Source organism: Protopterus annectens, chromosome 8.part0 (genome assembly GCF_019279795.1).
Source record: "Protopterus annectens isolate FY-2018-M chromosome 8.part0, PAN1.0, whole genome shotgun sequence".
Lineage (NCBI taxonomy): Eukaryota > Metazoa > Chordata > Ceratodontiformes > Protopteridae > Protopterus > Protopterus annectens.
The window spans coordinates 625,640,521-625,661,664 of record NC_056741.1 but is presented as its reverse complement, the minus strand read 5'-3'; the positions used below and the strand labels follow the sequence as shown (position 1 = coordinate 625,661,664).

Below are 21,144 nucleotides of genomic sequence, written 5' to 3'. Positions count from 1 at the left end.
ATATTGTATTAGAATTATGTCTAATCTACAACAGTACTATATCTTAACAAATATAACTACTGCTCATTCCCTATTACAAATATTCTCCCTATGAAAATTCAATTTACGGAGCTCAGATGCTCTGGACTGTCAAAGTAGGAGGATAATCTGATGGACTTGGGTTTATCCATAGGAATGATTTTCATTCCATGGCTAGTGTGGATCTTAGTTTTGTTAATTTACTTCAAAAACATTTTTAGTATGCCTGACCAAAACATTACTTTATTGGTAAACAAGTATAAAACTGATAATTTCCTTTAAAAAGATCAAACGTACTTTACAGTTAGAGGAAAGAAAATGTTTAACAGTAGCAATAAAACAAAAAATACATAGTCTAAACAACCTAAGATGGATTTAACTAAATACCAATGGCTTAAAAAATCCTAGCAAGAGATCAAATCTACTAAAATATTTAAAACCGAACAAAGCACTAATTGTCTTCCTTAAAGAAACTCATTTCAAAACTATGACAATTACAAATGGAATCCTACGGAATATAGGATACTGATGCAATCCACTAAGACGACAAAGGCAAAAGGGGCAACAATTTTATGGAAAATAAATGTGATTAACCCAATTAAGTATGAAGATATAGAAGGCCTTAGGTGGCATTAGTAATAGTTAAATATAACAGAATATGGACCCTAACCAATCTATACTGGTTCCCACACAATGGAAGAGGAACTGCTAAAATGACACTTGGATTTAATTTCCAATAATTATAAAAGCAACTTAATATTAGGAGATTTTAACTGTATATTTGACATTTCTGAAACTACAAAATAAGACCGTTGCGTACATCTGCTGTATCAAAAGCTTTAAACGAGTGAGTAGAGTATTGCAGATGCTTTCAAATTTAAGATAAATCTTTGTTGTTTTCCCCATCAAGATCACAGATTTGGCACCCAAACTAGAAAAGATAAAATATTTGCTGCCCATGACTTCTGAAATATCATTAATGTATCAATCACTCCCTGCACCTTTTCAGACCACAATTCACGGATACTAAAACTTCAAAATCGGTACAAACCATTAATCTAACTCCAGAATTCCAGCATATATAAAATTAAAGTCAAACCCTGGTTATTATCTGAATTACAGTTCTTCTTGGATATCAATTACAACACAGAAATAAAATATGGGACTCAAAAAGCTTCCAGAAAAAAAAATTCTGAATTAGAACTACAATCCAAACGTTTTGTCAGTAAAAGCTGAAAAAAAAAAATCAAAATCATTTGGAGATGAAAAAGTAGAAGTATTAAACAATACAATACAACAAAATAAACACTAGTTTAGCTTTAGAAAAACTAAAAAATACCTTTGCCACTTCTCCCAAATATCTACACAATTTATCCACAAGAATCAAAATGCAATCAAAAGCCAACATTAAAATTATCTTCCGTGAAAAGAAAGGGAAAAATGTCTCGGGATACAGGTGACATTCTTGATGCCTATAGAGATCAATGTAAGTAACATTTCCAAAAGGAAAATACATATCAATTAAATCTAGATGAATCATGTTCCAATATATATATATATATATATATATATATATATATATATATATATATATATATATATAAAAAAATAGACATGAGGGTAAAATAAAGCTCCAGGTATAGATGTCATAATTATGAAAATATATAAACATTTTCCTTCAAAAGATATTATCCCTCTCCCATAAAACTATTAGAAATTCAGTCACAAGCTTAAATACCACCCTCTTGGAGAGGTTCCTTAATCACACCAATCCTAAAGGAAAACAAATCCCCAAACCTCTGTACCTCATATAGACCTATAACTTAGTCATTTAATAAATGATATGACAATATTAACAGAATGAAAACATCAATATCCAAAACAATAAATAAATGATCGAACTGGATTTATATATCCTAGACACACATGACAAAGAAAATAAAACACACATAATTGGCTAAGATATAGAGAAAGCCTTTGAGTCCCTAAATTGGGACTACTTAGTTAAGCTAGGTCCTTTCCCCTCCGAATCTATACATACAACAAAAAGGTACTAAACAAGGATGTTAATAGTTGCAAGTGCCACTTCTGAAAGCAAACAGCTTACCAATGGTGCATCACAGGGCTCACTACAAGGCCCTCTCCTAGCTGGCATTTACATCTGTTGGACCTTCAAGCCAACACTCCTGGGTAAAGAACTCAAAATGAAAGCAGCATGCAAAATAGAAATGAGCAAGGGACTATAAATGCAAAAAAGGTTGCAAACTTAACTCACAAAACCTACATAGGAGAGTTACAATTCCTGGTATTTAGAGTTCAAACAAGGACTCCTTTTTACTGGAAAGGGGGCGATTAGTAAAGTTTACAAATCTTGAGAGAGCTGAGAATAGGACAGGAGGAGAGCCTATAAAATTAAAAGGAATGCTGGACTAAAAAGGACAGATAAGTTAACATGTCAGTGTGGACTTGTACATTATAAGAACATGAAAAAGGGCAGGAAATTCAAGCTACCTGCATGGAAGTTACTGCAGAGATCCTTCTACATGCCACCTAGCATTTTGTACACAGCCATGCGCTTCGGGTAACTGTCAGAAGTATGGAAAGCACCAAAGAGACCAGTAACAGCCACCAGAAATGAAAAAGATGCTTTTCTCGTCTGGCACAGATAACAGAAGCAACAATGTCAGAGAAACAGGAGCTCCTTGCTTTGGTTAATTACAGATGCCAATAAAGGTAGTGACAAAACAGAAGAGTACCACTATAACAGAAATTTAAGATACTTAAAAAAACAAAATGAGTCTTCAAGTAGGAAAGGTTTAGATAAGCAAGGGGAATTTTGGAGGATTTACTTGTATGGACGCCATTCCAAGAAATGGTATGGCATAATTAGCCTGGTGCCAATGAGAAAACCTACTTAAGAGGCCAACAAGATTTCATCTTCCAAGCATTAATTTGAACATAAATACTGCTTACAAGCAATCTTGCACATCTAACTTCAATTGAGAGATGGTGGTGGTTTACACAGTGAAAAATCAGAATAGTCATTTCTGTTCTGTGATGCTTCTTTAAGGGAAGAAAAAAAAACAACGTGCAGGTACTCTGTAAGGAGTCATGAAAAACAAAGTGCACGAGAATAGGGATAGCACTATAAATAAAATATTCAGCCATGACAAGCTTGCAAAAGCTATAAGGCAAAAAACACAAGTTTGTCTTCCCAGTTATAAGATGTACCAACCATGAACTTCATAGGTTCACAGGTGTTTACTAGGCCAAGTCTTTTTAAGCCTAGTCATGCATCTCAAATCTCTGCTAAGTTCTAGTCACAGGCTGTGTCCATGTCCATTACAGACCAGCTGCCAAATTAGGGATGAATTATCCTGTTCTGCACTCAGTTGTTCAAGTTACATTTGACTTGGCTTAGGGAGGAACTCTGCTTCACATGGTTGGGGAGCCTGTTCCAGAGAAAGGATAGTTTCTGGGATACATACCTCGCTCCCCAGCAGGTCTTGCTTATATCACAGACAAGTAATAAGTCTTTAGAATGGGTAATTCTGGTTCTGTCTGTTTTGTAGATATGCAGGATGTCCATCAGGGTGGGGTCTGACAATGCCTTGTATGCCAGACATGCATCTACCCTCAACAGCCTGCAGGAGACAATAGAGGGATAAGGCCTCGAGGTGGTCTGCATAAAACATGTTGCTTACGTCCTGTATTTTAAAATGAGAAACCTCTGGGGACTTTCCAATTATGGGATGTGCCTGATTTGGCACACACCAAAGGGGCACTGTACTCAATAAGTCAGATGAATTACAAATACAGTGGAACGACTTCCTTGAACCTAGATGCCATACCTTTGTTTATAAGTTGCACAACACTTTTCTCACTACTGTAGACACACAATGGTCAAAAGGCTAGATTACTTTGTGTCCCAGGTCTTGGACTACTGGGTCAACTCTTAGGAGTGTGTTGTCAATATGATAGCAACCTGTGGTGTAGGACTTCCCCAAGGACACATTTCTTGGCATTTAGTTTTAGTCCACAGCTCCAACACCAGTTAATTCGTATGCATCAACCCTTCCCAGAGAGCACTTGTATTAGGGAGGACTTCTATGACCGCATCTAATTTGCAATCATCTGCAAATTTAGACAGCGTGAACCATTTTACCCTCATCCATTGCTTTGGTGACCTTCTCAAATAACAAGTCCACCAGGTTGAGCAGGCATGATCCACCCTTGACAAAACCAAAGTGAGTTGTGCCCAGTAGCTGGAGGTGTCCCAATGTCATTGTTCACTTCCATGATAATTCTTTCCATGGCTTTGCATAGGACATTTGTGAGTCTTGTTGATCTGTAGATGGCACACCTTTGTGCCAATGGATTACTGTTGCTATTCAAACAGGTTTCGTGCCTCACGAATGGTGGAGGCTACAGTTAAGTAACTGTTCCAGCAGTCCTGATAGGTCATGTTTCATGCTATTTAGAAGCCATCCCCAAATACTGTTTGGGCCCACTGATGCAGTGTTTTTGGCCTTACAGAGCATTAAGGGTCTGCTCCCTAATGACAGTAGAGAAAAATTATTATATTTGGACAGCATTTCCTGAGGGAAGGCAGAGGGTGAAGAGGAGTAAAACTGGAGCCGAATGTTAACCAGTAGGCTTCCTATATCTTCTGGCTCAGTACAGGTGGCTCCATTAACAATGAGCTCTGCACACAATTGTATATAGCCTTTGAGGTTGAGGGCATAGTTAAAGAACAGCTTGTGGTTGCCCATGGCCTGGAAGGCCAAACTGACACTCAAATTTGGCTTTGGTAGACTTAAATTGGCCCTCAGAGTGGTTTGCTTAGCTTTTATCCTCCCTAACTTTTTGCCATGATTTTCTACCTTCTGTTATACAGCCTACTGATGTTGTAATTCCACTAAGGTGGCTTGTTTTTTAGTGTTGTACCTCCTGGTAAGTACAGCTGCCTCTTCGCAGCTAACATGTTTGTAAAAGGGATTTTGTGAACAGTTCCATGTAGCCAACAGTATTCTCAGGGCTTATGGGGGCACTTGAAATGTTGCCAGTTTATCACTCAAGAGTGGGAAGCCAGCCTTAGAATAGTTCCTGAATATTCAGGGTTAACTGGGGTTCGAGGTTTTATTTTTTTTACTTCAAAGGACACTACTTTATGGTCCGGCCTTAACAGATAAAACACTACACAAGGGAGTGCGCATCATTCTCCCATATTAGTGATGACCGACCAGGGGGTGCAAACTTACTGGATCTGGTGCACTGACAACCTGGTCCAAGCAGTTTGTGTTTACAAAATCCAAGTATATGTGCCTATACGTTCGGTGTTTTATACGATTGCCAGTTAATGTGTTTATTAAAACTTACCCATGAATATAGTATTGTACTAGATAATGAACTTTACCAATAGGTTTAAATACACATTATAGGTTTCCTGGATCATGGGGGGGGGGTTGCCTTGCAAGAAAATGGTATGAGATTTTGCCTACGGTAATTGAACCTGGAGAAACTCAAATGCATTGTCCTGCTTCACTAGCCCTGAGGTACATTTATTTTTGATATAAATTGAAAAACATCCACCTTTTGTCCCTCTCTGTATAGTAGCTGGTCTAAATGCAAGGAAGGTGTTACATCCTTGCACTACTTGTATGTTCTCAGAGGCATACCGCAGTGGTACAACTGTAGAGTTGTTGCCTGACAGCAAGAGGTTCTTGATTTTCTGCTGGGGTGCCTGTGTGAAGTTTGAATGTCCTCCATGCATTTGTGTGGGTTTCTTCTGGGTGTTAGTTTCCTCCCACATTACAAAGACAAGCGTCTGGAGTGTGTTTCTCCACAGGCCTCCACTGAAAACTGTCTCATTAAAAAAATCGGACTTTCCCGGTTAAAACATTTAAAATAAAATGTCTCTGTGACTAAAGAGGCATTGGCATTTGTTAGAACATTAAGCAGTAAATTATTTGGATTTTCTACGTTGTAAGTACTCTTCAGCTTGGCATTGCCTAAAAAGGAATAAGGGGGGAGGACAGCGTTTTAGCAAATATTTGAAATCCTAGAGGGTAAGAAATCCAGACCCCCTCCCAGCAAAGCAGCATAGTCTGTTGACCATTTCCTTCCATGCTGACAAATACTGCACCCCCTCATTATGACATCAAAAACTAAGCCTTATTAAAGTCAATCATCTTCTGTTTGTATTGTGGCATTACCACTGCAGAAGTAAAATGCTGCTCAATGCTAACCTAATAGCCAGGGGTACACATTCCGAGAAGGTCTCGGGTCATTTACACCCACATGGATGACAACTCAGTCATACAGGTACTTGTCCTCTGACACGTGTGTTACGTGGTGGATCCTGGACCCTTATAAGCAAGTAAATGTGACTTACTCAGCCTGGTGAGAGGGGACATCAGTGCATCTCACAATATAGTCTCTCCAATGACCAGAATGTTGGATTGTGTGGTGGCTTGCCATAATGGCTTAGAAGTAGAAGCACCATAAGATGTGGCTGTATGTGTTAATGTAGGTGTTTTCAAAGTGCATATGGGGCCTGCTGAGGGCATTGGTTAAGTGTGCTTTGTCTACGAGGTCTTTGGGGTTTAGGAAGGTTACACTTAAGGGCATCAGCTTATGTGGGTCTACGTGTATGCTTTGAACAATGTGAGGTACAGTATGTGTACTACTGACAACCCAATTACAATTAGGAGTGCTTTCATAGGAGAGCTTTGCCTCCAGCTACATTCTGTAACTACACCTCTCCTACACCATTATCAGTTTGAGAATCTACTGGTAGTCAGTAAACGAGGCAATGTATACATTGCTTCAGTGTGCCTATATCCACCAAGCTGGTAACAGTGTGGGAACGTTCATATCCATGGAAACAGGAGAGGTTTTTTTTTTTTTTTTTTTTTTTTAATTGACTACATTCTTACTTGCGGTGGTGGTGCTGCGGTAGCGTTGTCGCCTCACAGTAAGATGCTGTCCGGTTCGATTCTCAGCTAGAGCATCTTCTGCGTGGAGACATGCGTGAATGCGCGTACCTTTGTTGAAGGCTGTGCGTCAGGTCTGGCAACTCGGCATGTAAAAATCAACTGCCAATCATTAGCGGACTAGAGTTCCGCTGTGGTGACCCCTAACTCGGAAAAGCCGAAGAGACACAGACAGACAAGCTGAGGTACTCACAAGTAACTTAACAAAACCTCAGGCCTCCAGTATGCTGTCCTGGGAAACCACTTGCAAACATCTCTGATCAATACTAGCAAAAAAAACTACGATCACTCAAAATCATCCAAGGCCAACTTTGTCTTTTGCGATTTTTCTCTCAATCATAAGGCCTTCTTTAGCTATGTTAGAAACCTGGGTGGAAACTCCCAGATATGCTCAGAATTAGTCCAAAATGATACAAAAAAAATCACTGAACCCACAGACATTGCCAACATACTGGCAGACAGGTTCAGTGCAAATTTCTCCCCTCCCTCCCCCCCAAAAGGAGAAATATCTATCCCACCAGAGTCTAGCCTCCCAAACATCTCAGATGCCCTGCCCAGGTGAGAGCTGCTCTCTCTAAAGCAAAAAACACAGCATCAATGGGACCGGACGGTGTCCCTGGCTGTGTGCTACACGAACTCAATGAGGAACTAAACCCACACAAGGCTGCTGTTTAATCTTAGCCTTACTACAGGATACATACCCAAAGAATGGCGTACGGCAACTGTGGTCCCACTCCACAAAGGCGGTGCTTCTACGGACCCTGGAAATTACCGCCCCATAAGCTTGACGAGCCTTGTCTGCAAAGCTATGGAGAGGATCATAATGGAACTCTATAAGACATTGGGGACCTACAGACACTGGATCCTACCCAATCTGGCTTTGTCGAGGGCAGATCCTGCCTCTTGAACTTGGTCGACTTTTTCGAAACAGTCACTAAGGCCATTGATGAGGGTAAGGCAGTTCACACAGCCTACCTTGACCTAGCAAAAGCATTCGACACAATACCCCACTCGGGCATCATAGAAAAGCTCACCAGCTTAGATGTAAACCCATATGTCACAAGATGGGTTGCAAACTGGCTCAAGGACAGAACCCACAGGGTTAGAGTTGCTGGTGCCATGTCAGACTAAGCCGGTCACAAGCGGTGTCCCACAGGGCTCAGTCCTGGGCCCCCTCTTGTTCGGCATTTATTTTTCTGAAGTGCAGGCAAACATAGGGGGATTGTGGCTGACAAAATTTGCAGATGACTGCAAACTGGGCACCATAATTGACACTCCATCAGACACAGACATCCTCCAGAGATGTCTCATAGAAACGGATAACTGGTGCCAGAGCCATGGCCTTAAGCTAAATGCCAAAAAATGTATAGTCATACCCTTTGGGAAAAACAAGGTAACCCCTAATTACCACATAGGTGGTAATCCATTAAACACGAAGAAGTTAACAGGGACCTGGGGACCCAAGTTGACAGTAACCTCTCTTTTGACACTCACATTGCCAAAGTGGTTAGGAAGACCTTCTACATTGCCCACCTGATCATGAAGGGATTGACATCCAGATCAGGAGAGGTCATTGTACCCCTGTACTTTTCACTTATCAGACCAATGATTGAGTACAACGCCCCATTCGGAATGTACCTTACCCGACACCTGCAGCAGTTGGAAAGACCCCAAAAGTTCCTCACCAAAAGGATAAAGGGGCTCAAACATATGTCATACACTGCCCGACTGAAGAAACTCCAGCTCTATTCAGTCGCATACCGTCTGCTCAGAGGTGATCTGTGCCTGACATACAAGGCCATGTCCAACCCGAATTAATGGACATGCTCCACCTCGAATAATCCAAATCCACCAGAGCCACGAGCAAGAGACTTAAACCTCAACACGGATATAAATAGGATGTGCTGGAGGGACAGATTCATCACCCAGAGACTCCCTACACTATGGAACAGAATCCCAGTCCATGTGAGGCAGAGCCCCTCACTGACTCTGTTCAAGAGAAATCTTGACGAGTGGATGGGAGATCGTAGGTTTACCCCGGGAATCAACTCTGTGTCACTGCTGGACAGAGGCACAGCAAACTAATGGGTATAGTATTCTCATCCTAAGGGGTGGTGAAAGCTACACACACTCTGGCTAGGCTTATAAATGCCCTAGGGCAGATAGCCTAGTATGAACCTATGAACAAAACCAAATCAATACAAACCAGTTAACACAAAAATAAACAGAGTCTCCACAAACAAGCCTGCAAGGTGAAACACCTAACAGTCAAACCCCCTCACCAGGATGGATAAAAATGAGAGGGTTGCAGTCAGTTGCCTGTCAGGGGCTAAGATTTGCCAGTTAACACAGGCACTCAGGTCACTCAATATGACTCCTAGTACACGTGGGTGTGAATGACCAGAGATGCACCTGCCTGGACTATAAGAAAAGAAAAACGATGGACCTCTCAGAATACATGTCTCAGGCTGATATGATCCTTGCAATGAGCAGCATTCTACCCTCACCAAGAAAATCACCATCAAACCAACAGAAAATGATTGCAGGTTCATAGGTAGGTACTAGGCGACTGGTACTAGGGGCCTATACAAGCCTAGCCAAAAAGGTACCATGGCTTTCGCCACCCAAGAAAATCATTTTCCTGTGCCCCTGTCGAGCAGAGGCACAGAGGTGATCCCCAGGGTGAATTTCCCATTTCCCCATCCAATCATCAAGATTTTTCTTGAAGAGTGCTAATGGGGAGCTTTGTTTGATAGAGAGGTAGTTTGTTTCAGAGTATGGGAAGTCTATGGGACGGGAAGCTATCCCTCAAGCATGTTCTGTTTATTGTGGTGACAAGGTTTAGGTCCCTAGAGCACGCAACTCGGAGGGATTGGAATTTCTTTAAGTGGAGCATGTCCAACAGCTCTGGGTTTGACACAGCTTTGTATGTTAGGCAGAGATCACCTCTGAGTAGGCGATATGTGATGGAGTAAAGCTGGAGTTTGAGACAGTCTGCGTAGGGCAGATGTTTGAAGCCAGTAATCCTCCGAGGTATTTCTGCGGCCTTTCCAGTTGTTGTATATGTCTTGTGAGGTACATACTGTCCAACTGTGTCCCAAGGTCTCTTATCACAGTTTTGGTGTTAAGTAGACTATCACCTATGTGGTAGCTTATGGGTACAGAGTTTTACCAAAGGGGAAGACAATGCACTTTTTGGCATTGAGCTTGAGGCCATGGCTTTGACATCAGGCAACTGTCTCAGTGAGGCTCTTTTGTAGGATGTCCATATAGTCAGGAGTTTCATTTATGGCTCCTAGTTTCTAGTCATTTGCGAACTTAGCCAAAGACCTTCTGTGTTAGCCTGTACTTCAGACAAGTAAATACCAAACTGGAGAGGACCCAGGACTGAACAGTGTGGTACTCCACTTGTCACTAGTTTAAAGTAGGATTTAGAATCTGCTACTTTCACACTGTGGGTTCTGTCAGTGCCAGTTGGCAACCCATCTTGTGACATAGGGATTTATACCTACTTCAATGAGTTTATAATTCCAGAGTGGGGGATGGTGTCAAAAGCCTTGGCGAGATAATTGGACTAGCTACTGATGTCATTCCAAGGGGAGCCAGTATCAGTCAGCCTCGGATGACGTGATCCACAGACCATGCTGCTTTGCCAGAGATGGTTTGCACCTGCAGCCAATAGGTTTTTGAATAAAGGCCAAGGCATTAGCCAACCCATAGTACCCTTTTAGGCAGTCCCAAAGCAACAAACCTACCGATGTAACAAATTCTTCTAATACAAACCTGAGGGTACTTCTGTTCAATGCTAGGAGTCGTAACAAACTGCACTCAATGGAAGCTCTCCTCACCCAGTAGAATGCAGACATCTGTGCAGTTACAGACATGTGGTTCAAGGCTGCAGAAAGCACCATGGCGGTGCAAGGCTACAATGTCAATCTCACATTCAGGCCATTCGCTGAAAAGAGGTCCCCAACAATAAAAAACACACCACATACCTTAAGTTACTAGAAATACTTAACATTCAAGCCAACACACTACTCAGGAGTGATTTTAACTACCTGCTCCATAAGTTGGGAAACATACACGACCACTAACATGCAGGCTCAGAGATTCCTGGACTTTGTCAATGCAAATGCTCTGGAATAGCTAGTCAGCACTCTCTCTAGAGGCTCAAACATACTTAACATAGTACTCACACATGGGGGAGTGCTGCACCCCCCCCCATATACTGTCTTCATCAGATCATAAATCAGTCTCCTTTAAAATAAATGCAACGGCAGAACTCTCAAACCCTAAAGAACTTTTCTAAGGCAAAATTACCTTCTATAAAAATACTCTCGCACCCCTGAAAAATCAAAAGCCTAAAGCAGAAATAAGTGGATGCCCTGTGCTACCACTTAAATGCACAGAAAAGGCAGTATCTGATCAAACTAAACAATTAGTTATGTACTCACCATAACGTCAGATGTATGTGGTCCATCTAGCCTACATTCTCAACGGACTGGCTCGGAGCAGAGAATCGGCTCCGACTCTGCCGCTATTTACTAGCTCGAAGTCTCTGATTGGCTGGGCTAGCCCTAGTATCCCAAGATGCGCCACGCCCAAACCCCCAGATCTCGTTTGCCAACAATATAACAGAGTGACATACACAACCTCCTAGAAATAACACAAGGAGGAAGAGAGAAAAAACCTCCTCAGAAGGGTCTAAGAACATAATCTCCAAGTCCAGCAGGTCGGGGGACGGTGGGCAGGTATGTAAGAATGTAGGAGAGATGGACCACATACATCTGACGTTATATTGAGTACATAACTGATGCAATGTGGTCCTATCTCGCCACATTCTTAACTGACAGGACAGCGTCCCTAGCATCTACATTCTGGGAGGCTCACTGACAATACTCCTGAGCACCGTGGAACCAAAGGAAGCCCGGTCTCCAGACACCAAATCAAGCTTGTAATGAGAAAAAAAGGTGTGCAGAGAGAACCAGGTGGCCGCAGCACAGATGTCATCCACTGTATACTTCTGAAGAAAGGGGAACCAAACTTGACGAGGCCAGTATGGTGCGATAAGAATCATCTTGCTTCCCAAGGAAGCTGCCTTCTGAATCACTCTTGATAATAGAGGGAACAGAGGGAAGGCATAGAGCAGACCTGGGGGCCAATCGTGGGCTGGGGCGTCTCTGGGTGACTCCCCCGGGGGGGGGGGGGAATCAGAGTGAAGTACCTGCTGCACTTGGCATTGAGGGGGCTGGCAAACAGATCGCAGCAAGGTTGACCCCACCTGGAGAAGATCCGAGTTGCAACTCGGTTGTTCAAGGACCACTCGTGAGGCATCAGAATAGCTCTGCTTAGCCTGTCTGCTATCACACGGAATGTGCGTTGCCACTAGAAAGCGTTGGGAAGACACCGCCCAGTTCCACACTCTCATGGCCTCTCTGCAAAGGGGATAGGACATGGTTCCACCCTGCTTGTTTAGGTACCAGACAACTGACATGCTGTCGGAAAGAATAGCAATCGTCCCCTTGGGAAGAGAACTCTGAAGTGCTTGCAACGCTAGAAGCACTGCTCTCATTTCCAGGACACTGATGTGCAAGTGTACCTCGTGATCTTGCCATGTGCCTTGGACCATTATGCCCAGATAATGGCAACCCCAACCTATCTGGGAAGCGTCGGTGGTCACCGTGGCGGTAGGAGACAGGGGGGTTAGTAGTCTATGTCTAGATTGGATGACTGAAGCCACCAATGTAGGTCTTGTCGGCATTGTTCCGTGATGAGAATGGGATAAGACAGAGGAAACTCCTGAAAGGACCACTGGACCGAGACCAGCCACTGGAAGATCCGCATATGCAGCATGGCTAGTGGTACTAGCATGATGGTAGCTGCCATGGACCTCAATAGTTGAAGAGCAAGTCTGACTTGGACTTTCTCAAGGGGTAGTAAGGCTAACACCTGAGCCTGCAGCACTTTGATTCTTTCTGTTGGAAGAAAGGCTCTCATTTGGGCGGAGTCTAGCTCTGTGCCGATAAATGCAACACGCTGGGATGGCCGCAACACAGATTTTCCCAGTTGGAGGTAATCCCTAGGTATTGGCCCAATGTGATGGTAGCCTTCGTGGCTCGAACGAGTAGATGCCTGGAGGGGGGTGGTGAGAAGCCAGTTGTCCAGGTAAGGAAAAACCTGGAATCCTTGATATCTCAAGTGGGCTGTCACCACTGCTAAGCATTTGGTAACCACCCTGGGGGTGGTGGTGAGACCAAAAGGCAGAGCACGAAACTGGTAGTGACTGGCTCCCAACCGGAAGCGTAGGTGACTCCTGGATGCCTTGTTTATCTTGATGTGGTAATAAGCATCCTTGAGATCTATGGAGCACACCCATACTACTTTTTCCAATAAAGGGAAAAAGGACTGAAGAGTGACCATTCGGAACTTGGACTTCAGTAAAAATCTGTTTAAACGGCTGAGGTCCAGAATGGGCCTCAGGTCCCCTGTCCTTTTTAGCACCAAAAATAATCTTGAGTAAGTCCCTGATCCGATCTAGTCTGAGGGGACTAGTTGGAGGACTCCTTTTTCCAGAAGCTTTGAAACCTCTAGCGCTGCTTGATCTCTTTGACTGGGTGGAACGTCTGGGATTTTTCTAGATATGGGAGGGGGTGTAAGAAAGGGAATGGTGTAACCTCCGGTAATTATTCGGAGCGCCCATTGATCCTGAATGATACTTTCCCAGGCTAGAGGATGCCTCGAAAAACAGCCCCCCCGACTGGCTCCAGAGTAGCACAGTCAGGCAATCCCTCAGGGACGCTGGTAGGATCATCCACGAAACGATTCACGGTCTCCTGAGTTGCGGGGTGCCTCCTCCACCTCTAGGGTGGCACCTTCCAGAGTAATTCTGCCCCTCCCCTACCCCTGAAAGGGGGGGGGTCACCATGCTCGATGGGGAAAGACTTCCTGAACCACATCTTGCCTCCCCTCCGTGCCTTGGGATAAGGCCTAGAGGGAAGCAAGAAACGGGCCCCTACCGCAGACAAAAATCTTACCCTTCTGCTCACATCTGGCGAGAGTGTCTTTCACTTTGAGTCCAAAGAGGGAAGACCCATCGAAGGGGGAGTCAGTGAAGGAAGACTTGAAGGCTTCCGCGAAGTGACACAGGCGCATCCAGGCTTGCCTCCCGAGGGCTACGCCTGAGCTAGCTGCCCTACCCGCTCCTTCGGCTGCATAGGATAAGAGCCTCATGGACGAATTGACAATAGAGGAAAGGGTAGACAACTGGGCGTTGACAGTCTGATTCACCGCCTCAGGCTAGTTACCCGACAGGGTATCTCCCAATTCCTTAAGGAGATCTCTTTGAAGCCTAGTAAAGTGGCAAAGATAGTTCACCGACCGCAAAGTAAAGGTCACTGAAGACAAGGTACGCTTCCCATACCGATCCATACTCCTGGACTCCTTGTTAGGAGGATGAACGGAAGCAGAAGCTTCTGCAACTTCTTGCTGAGTGGCATCTACAGGAACTCTTTAGTTAGGAACTCTAACTCCAGGGGTGCAGACAGAAACTTGTTTTGGCGGCTGGGCACCGGTTCCACGGAGTCAGGGTGTTCCCAAACCCTTCGATAAATAAGGTCTAACAATTCGAAGGGCGGAGACACCCAGGAGGCGGAAGGTCGGGCTCTGAAGGCTTTGAGGAGGACCGACTCGTCCTCAGATGGGGATTTGGAAGGCCAGTCGCCTCTCTGCCTTAAAATCTCCAGAATATCAGAGGATAACTTGGGGGACCCCTCTGCGTCAGAGGTCGGTATCAGAAGTGATGGACTCAGGGGAGTCTACGTGCTTCCTGTTGCAGGACTTCTTTCTGGGAGGCTCCTCAGGCGACGAATCTGAAGGACCCTCAGAAAGCTGGGGGGCATGTATGGAAGTATCCTCGGGCCTTCGAGCCCCGCTGGCGTCAGAGGCTCCAGCCCCAGTGTCAAAGGAAGCAGTAGCTGATTCAAGTGAAGTCACTGAAGACCTGGCCAGTGCGCTCCTTATGGCCTCGAATGCAGGTCCACCGGAATCAGAGGACTGACCAGTCTCCGAAACCACAATCGGAGTCGGGGTTCCCTTAGCCGAGGCACCAAGAGGGAGACTTGGGAGCTGAGTGATGAAGCCCCGATGTACCCCCTCGAGTACAACTGAGGAAACCCGGGTGCTACAACCAGAAGATGGAGTCGAAAAGGTTGGAGCTGAGCTTGCAGCCAAAAGGCCTAACCAGGGTATCTGCGGCAACCCCAGAACCTCACTCAATGCAGAACACAGACCCAGATGACACAGACGTGCCCGGAGGAGGAATAATCGGAACAGACAAGAGGGAAGGCTCCGGAGCCGACTGGGCTGGAGCGGAAAATAACCTGGCTAACACTGGCGCCTGAAGGAGCCTCTGCACCACTTTATCCACATCCGAATCCGATAACCTGGAAGACTTGGAGAACACAGAAGGTGGTAGAGATATCTTACCCAGAGAATCCAGGTTTAGACTAGCAGAAGGGCTCCGAATCAGCTCCAACAGAATGGGAGCCGAAGCTGGCTCCAGTGTCACAGAAACCTCCTGCAGTGCCGATAACAACGGAGCCGAGGAAGGTGGAGTTGTCTTCAATATCTTCTCCGATGGCTCTGAGGAACTAGACTGAGCCAGAGATCTCTTTTTTGGTTTAGATTTAGATTTCCCACTAGGGAAGGCAGACTCCAAAGCTTCTTCAAAGGCAGGTTTGACAAGGCCCCTGAGAATAAATTTATTTTTCCTCTCTTGCAAGACTCTAGAACTAAAGGAGTGACAAAGGAGTGACAAACACTAAAAGATTCTTGCAAATGAATGGCGCCCAAACAATACACACAGATGGCATGGCTATTTGTTAAAGACATCTTATAAGAACATTTGGTGCACTTTTTAAAACCAGAAGGCTTATGCTCCTTCTGATCTTTGCCTGATATAGTAATTCACAATAAAACCACACACAAGAGAAGGAAGGCAGGAGGAAGGGACTCTTAACTTAAAAGTCCCAACAGAGTTAACAGACACAGGAGAGGGCTAAGGCCCTCTAACTTAAACGGGCCTAGCCCGTCAAACACAAGGATGCCACAAAAAAACTTAAACTAAGCTAGTTGAAGTAAGGGGCTCTAACTTAAACGCCCCTACAGACGCAACAGATACCGGAGAGGCTAAGGCCCTCTAAATTAAACAGGTCTAGCCCGCCAAACACAAGGAATCCACAAAAACTAAAAAAATTAACTGAACTAGTCACAAAACTTAGGATACACTCAACGTAGCTGCAAGAACAGCTTTTGACAGAAAGTTTAAAAAAATAAGCTAAAAAAAAAAAGTTTAAATAAGGTACTTGGCCACAGCCAAGCTTGAGACCACGTCTGTACACTACGAGCGGCAAACGAGATCTGGGTTTTTGGGCGTGGTGCATCTTGGGATACTAGGGCTAGCCCAGCCAGAGACTTCGAGCTAGTAAATAGCGGCCGAGTCGGAGCCGATTCTCAGCTCCGAACCAGTCAGTTCAGAATGTGGTGAGATAGGACCACATTAAATCCAGTGTTTAGCCAGAACAAGTCACCCTGGTGGACAGAATGGCATAAATAGACTATACAACAAAAGGAAGAAAGAAATTCCTGTCAAATTAGAGAAGTAGTCAAGTCCTCAAGACTTCCCAAGCAAAGGTCAACCACGGCATTTTAGTCGTGCCCAAAATAATGAGGGAAACGCTCAGTGCACCGAGTTGGCTCTCTAATGCTACAGACATGGCATCAATGGGCCCTGACTGAATACCAGGGTGCCTATTAAATAAAATGAATCATGACCTAGAGGAGCCACTTAGATCTCTATCTAAACCACTTAGATCTCTATTTAAACCACAGTCTCCAAACAGGCTTTGTCCCAGTATAGTGAAGGACAAGTTATCACTCTGCACAAGAGAAGGACCAATGAACCTACGAAACTACAGTCCCATAAGTCTGACTAGCTTTACATGAAAGGCTATGAAAAGCATAACCTTGGGCCTGATTAACAACATAGGAAATCTCAACCCAGTTAGGCTTCTTCAAAAGCAGGTACTGCTCTTTGAAAAGGTCGCTAAGGCCATGGATGAGGGCAAGACAATGCAAATAAATGCCTTGGCCAGGCCACAGTAGACAAACACAATGCCCTAAAACTCAGGTATTATAGCTAAACTCAAAATTGGACATAAACCTCAATGTTACCAGATGGATAGCCAAATGAATCGTATATAAGAAATATTACAGTGGGAGACTCCACATCCAAACAAGAGAGGAGTCACCAGTGGAGTACTGCAGGGCTCAGTGCTGGGCCCCCTCCTATTTAGGATACAGTTCTCATAGGTTCATACTAGGCTATCTGCCCTAGGGCATTTATAAGCCTAGCCAGAATGTGTTTGGCTTTCGCCACCCATTTTAAATTTATTTTGCTATGCCCTTTTTCAAGGTTAGTATACTGTGCCTCTGTCTAACAGTGACACAGAAGTGATACCCGGGGTAAACCTACGATCTCCCATCCACTCATCAAGATATGAATTTGTCCCTCCAGCATGTCCTATTTATTTCAGTGCTGAGGTTCAAGTGTCTCGAGCGCGTAGCTCGATGGGATTTGGATTTTCTGAGGTGCAGCATATCCATTAATTCCGGGTTGGACATGGCTTTATACGTCAGGCACAGATCGCCTCTGAACAGGCGGTATGCCACTGAGTAGAGCTGGAGTTTCTTTAACCGGGCAGCATATGGCATCTGTTTGAGCCCTTTGATCCTCTTGGTGAGGTACTTTTGGGGTCTTTCCAGTTTCTGCAGGTGTCTGGTAAGGTACATCCCAAAAGGGGCATTGTACTCAATTATGGGCCTGATGAGGGATGAGTAAAGAGGCACGATGACCTCCCCTGATCTAGATGCGAATCCTTTCATGATTAGGTGGGCTATATAAAATGTTTTTCTAACCACTTTGGCCACGTGGTTGGCAAATGAGAGATTGCCATCAACTTGGGTCCCCAGGTCCCCAATTACTTCTTCTGTACTTAATGGATTACCACCTATGTGGTAATTTGTGGGCACTTTGTTTTTGCCAAAGGGGATGACTATACACTTTTTGGCATTTAGCTTGAGGCCATGGCTCTGGCACCAGTTGTCTGTTTCTATGAGGCCCGTTTGGAGGATGCTTGTGTCGGCTGGAGAGTCGATTATGGCGCCCAGTTTGCAGTCATCTGCGAACTTGGTCAGCCACAGTCCTTCCGTGTTGGCCTGTACCTCCGAGAAATCTATACCGAACAAGAGAGGTCCCAGGACTGAGCCTTGTGGGACACCACTTGTAACTGGTTTGGAGTCTGACATGGCTCCAGCAATTCTAACCATGTGGGTTCTGTCCTTGAGCCAGTTTGCAATCCATCTAGTGACATAGGGGGTTTAGATTTAAGCTGGTGATCTTATCTATAATGCCCGAGTAGGGTATTGTATTGAAGGCTTTTGCGAGGTCCAGGTAGGCTGTGTGGACCACCTTCCCCTCGTCAATGGCCTTGGTGACTGTTTCAAAGAAATCAACCAGGTTTAGGAGACAGGATCTGCCCTTAAAGCTGAACTGGGTAGGATCCAGTGTCTGTAGGTCCCCAATATCTTTATTTATGAGGTCCATGATAATCCTTTCCATAGCTTTACAGACCAAGCTAGTCAGGCTTATGGGGCGATAGTTTCCAGGATCCATTGAGACACCACCTTTATGGAGAGGGACCACTGTTGCTGTACGCCACTCTTTGGGCACATATCCTGTAGTAAGGCTGAGATTGAACAGTAATTTTATGTTTGGGTTTAGCTCTTCTTGGAGTTCATGTAGGACACAGCCCGGGACACCGTCTGGTCCCACTGATGCTCTGGTCTCAATATCATATTGAATGTAGATGGCCTTTGGCTGACCATGTCTGTGGATGCCTGCAACTAGAAGGCAATCACGGACTCCTTATGATGTTGATATCCTACAGGAAGAAATGACAGACTAATCATTGGCGCCAGAGCCATGTCCTCAGACTAAATGCAAAGAAATGTATAATACCACCCTTTGGGAAATTAAATACCCCTGCAAATCTGCACCTTCCACAGTCACCAAAGACTACTACTTTCTCCTCATACATACTGATGGCATCCTGTAAACAATGTTTATGCAGGACCAGATTCTCCATAAGTATTGCGTACAGCGGTGCCCGAAATATGAAAGCCTAGATTCTGCGGCACATACGTATTGGCACTCGCACCATCAAGAGAGAAAGAAACAGCAAGTAATGTGACACATACCCTCATTAAACTTCAAAGTAAATAAGCAAACTTTGTACTACAAAAATAAAAGCTACTCTGAATAACTCTCCTCTCCAGCACACTGCAGACCACACCCCTACATTGCCACACGAGATAAACGGCTTAACACTCTTCTCCCAATTAATTCCTGGTAACCATGTATTTCTTCCAGAACAAAATACAGCATGCTTTCAACCTTGATCATATAACCCTTAAAGGGTACTTAACGTTCCTTAGGGCGACAACCCCATAATATGAGAAACTCTGCCGAAAAAACATGTTTGGAGAGGGGGGGGGGTTACGCCAAACACCTCAAAAGGTTAATTTCCAAAACTATAACACGATGGGAGTCCAAGATGGAGCTGAAAAGGAGTCAACAGGCCAGTACACTTACCTAGAGAACCAACAGAAACTAACAAATAAAATAACTAAAGGAAAATAAATTAACCAGCATTTAGACTGTAAATTAACAAAAAGTCCAGAAAGCTTATATTTTGCATTCCTGTCATACAGTATGGTCAATGCTGTAATGCATGATGCACACTATAGTAGAATTACCAGAGACATATACCTAGCATTTCTGCTCAGCACGTACGTACATTTGCACTCGTAACATACCAAGTGCACATAAAATACAAAACTGCTCCGCTATTATTCCCATTTTCCCTAACCAAACATATAGCAAATAACATAATCGCCGCAAATAAATACAAGCATCTATGCATCGCAACTCGTAGCGACTCCCCTCCTATATGACTGCAACAGTATCCTACTACCAATAAAAGACGTGTCCCAAGTCTACTTCCCTAATCACTCAAACATATTCCACCATACATATTATATCAGCTAAAAAATATCACGTCAGTAGTTTAGTAGAGATGTTAACTCCGAACATACCTATAAGTTTTAGCAGCAAGTCAAGAAACAAAACGCCAACTGCACATCAGTTAACAACTTTGCAAAACCCACTGCACGATAAGTACTCTATACTGTATTCTTCCAATCTCCACACTCCAACTCATAAGAAGACAGCGGAAGTATGATACTTCCGCTCTTGTTAGAGTCTACGTCATTACACTTCCTTTTATTTAACATGTGCGCGGGAGAGACCGACAAAACGTGGTTGTTGTAAAGTAAAAGGTCAGGTGTATTTATTTGATGGTAAACTATATAATCTAGATAATATTTCAAAAATATAGCAACATTTGTGTATGGTTTAGTTATAATGCACGTCTGGTTGTTAGGTCAACTTTTATATAAGCTCGGTTAGCTTGTTCATCATGAATACTCAACTGCACAGATTTTTGCATCATATTTTTTTTTTATTTTTTATGTGCTCTTTGTAAAAGTTGTGGTTTTCTCGCAAATCGTTGGGGACTAAAACCAGTCAACTCTTCTTGAGTTTTGCTTCTGATGTGTAACTGAACATTTTCACAAATGTGCAGATAGTTTTGTTGATTGCTCATGTTTTCCGTCTTTATATTAGTTTAGTCCGAGTGAAAACTGTTACTCTATGTTCTTTGCTAGTTTAATTAGCACTCTAGAATTTACCATGGACGAATTCCAGCAAAATCGGGGATAAATCCAGAAATAGTGATGGATGCATTTAAAATCTTTTAACTTCCAACATCTCAGATGGTGTAGTGGTGCATTGCTCTGATTATGGTGTACAGACAGTGACAGAATAAGAGAATGTGAGTAACTTCAGAGGTAAAGTAAGGCTGTCATTAAGTGTAATTCAAAACATTTTTTTCAGTCACCAGTTGTGGGAGAGATTAAGAGGGCAGAGCAAAAATTTGGATCAAAATCAGAGACA

The 21,144-nt window shown here is 43.8% G+C and overlaps 1 protein-coding gene across 1 annotated transcript in view; it reads right to left on the bottom strand.

Moving 5' to 3' along the window:
* Positions 1 to 20,379, bottom strand: part of BCAP31 (B cell receptor associated protein 31) — a 360,261-nt gene extending 339,882 nt beyond the window's left edge. The window contains exon 1 of the mRNA XM_044079292.1: positions 20,226 to 20,379. The gene's annotated coding sequence lies outside the window, so the exon portion shown is untranslated. The remainder of the gene's footprint in view (positions 1 to 20,225) is intronic.
* Positions 20,380 to 21,144: the final 765 nt, after the last annotated feature.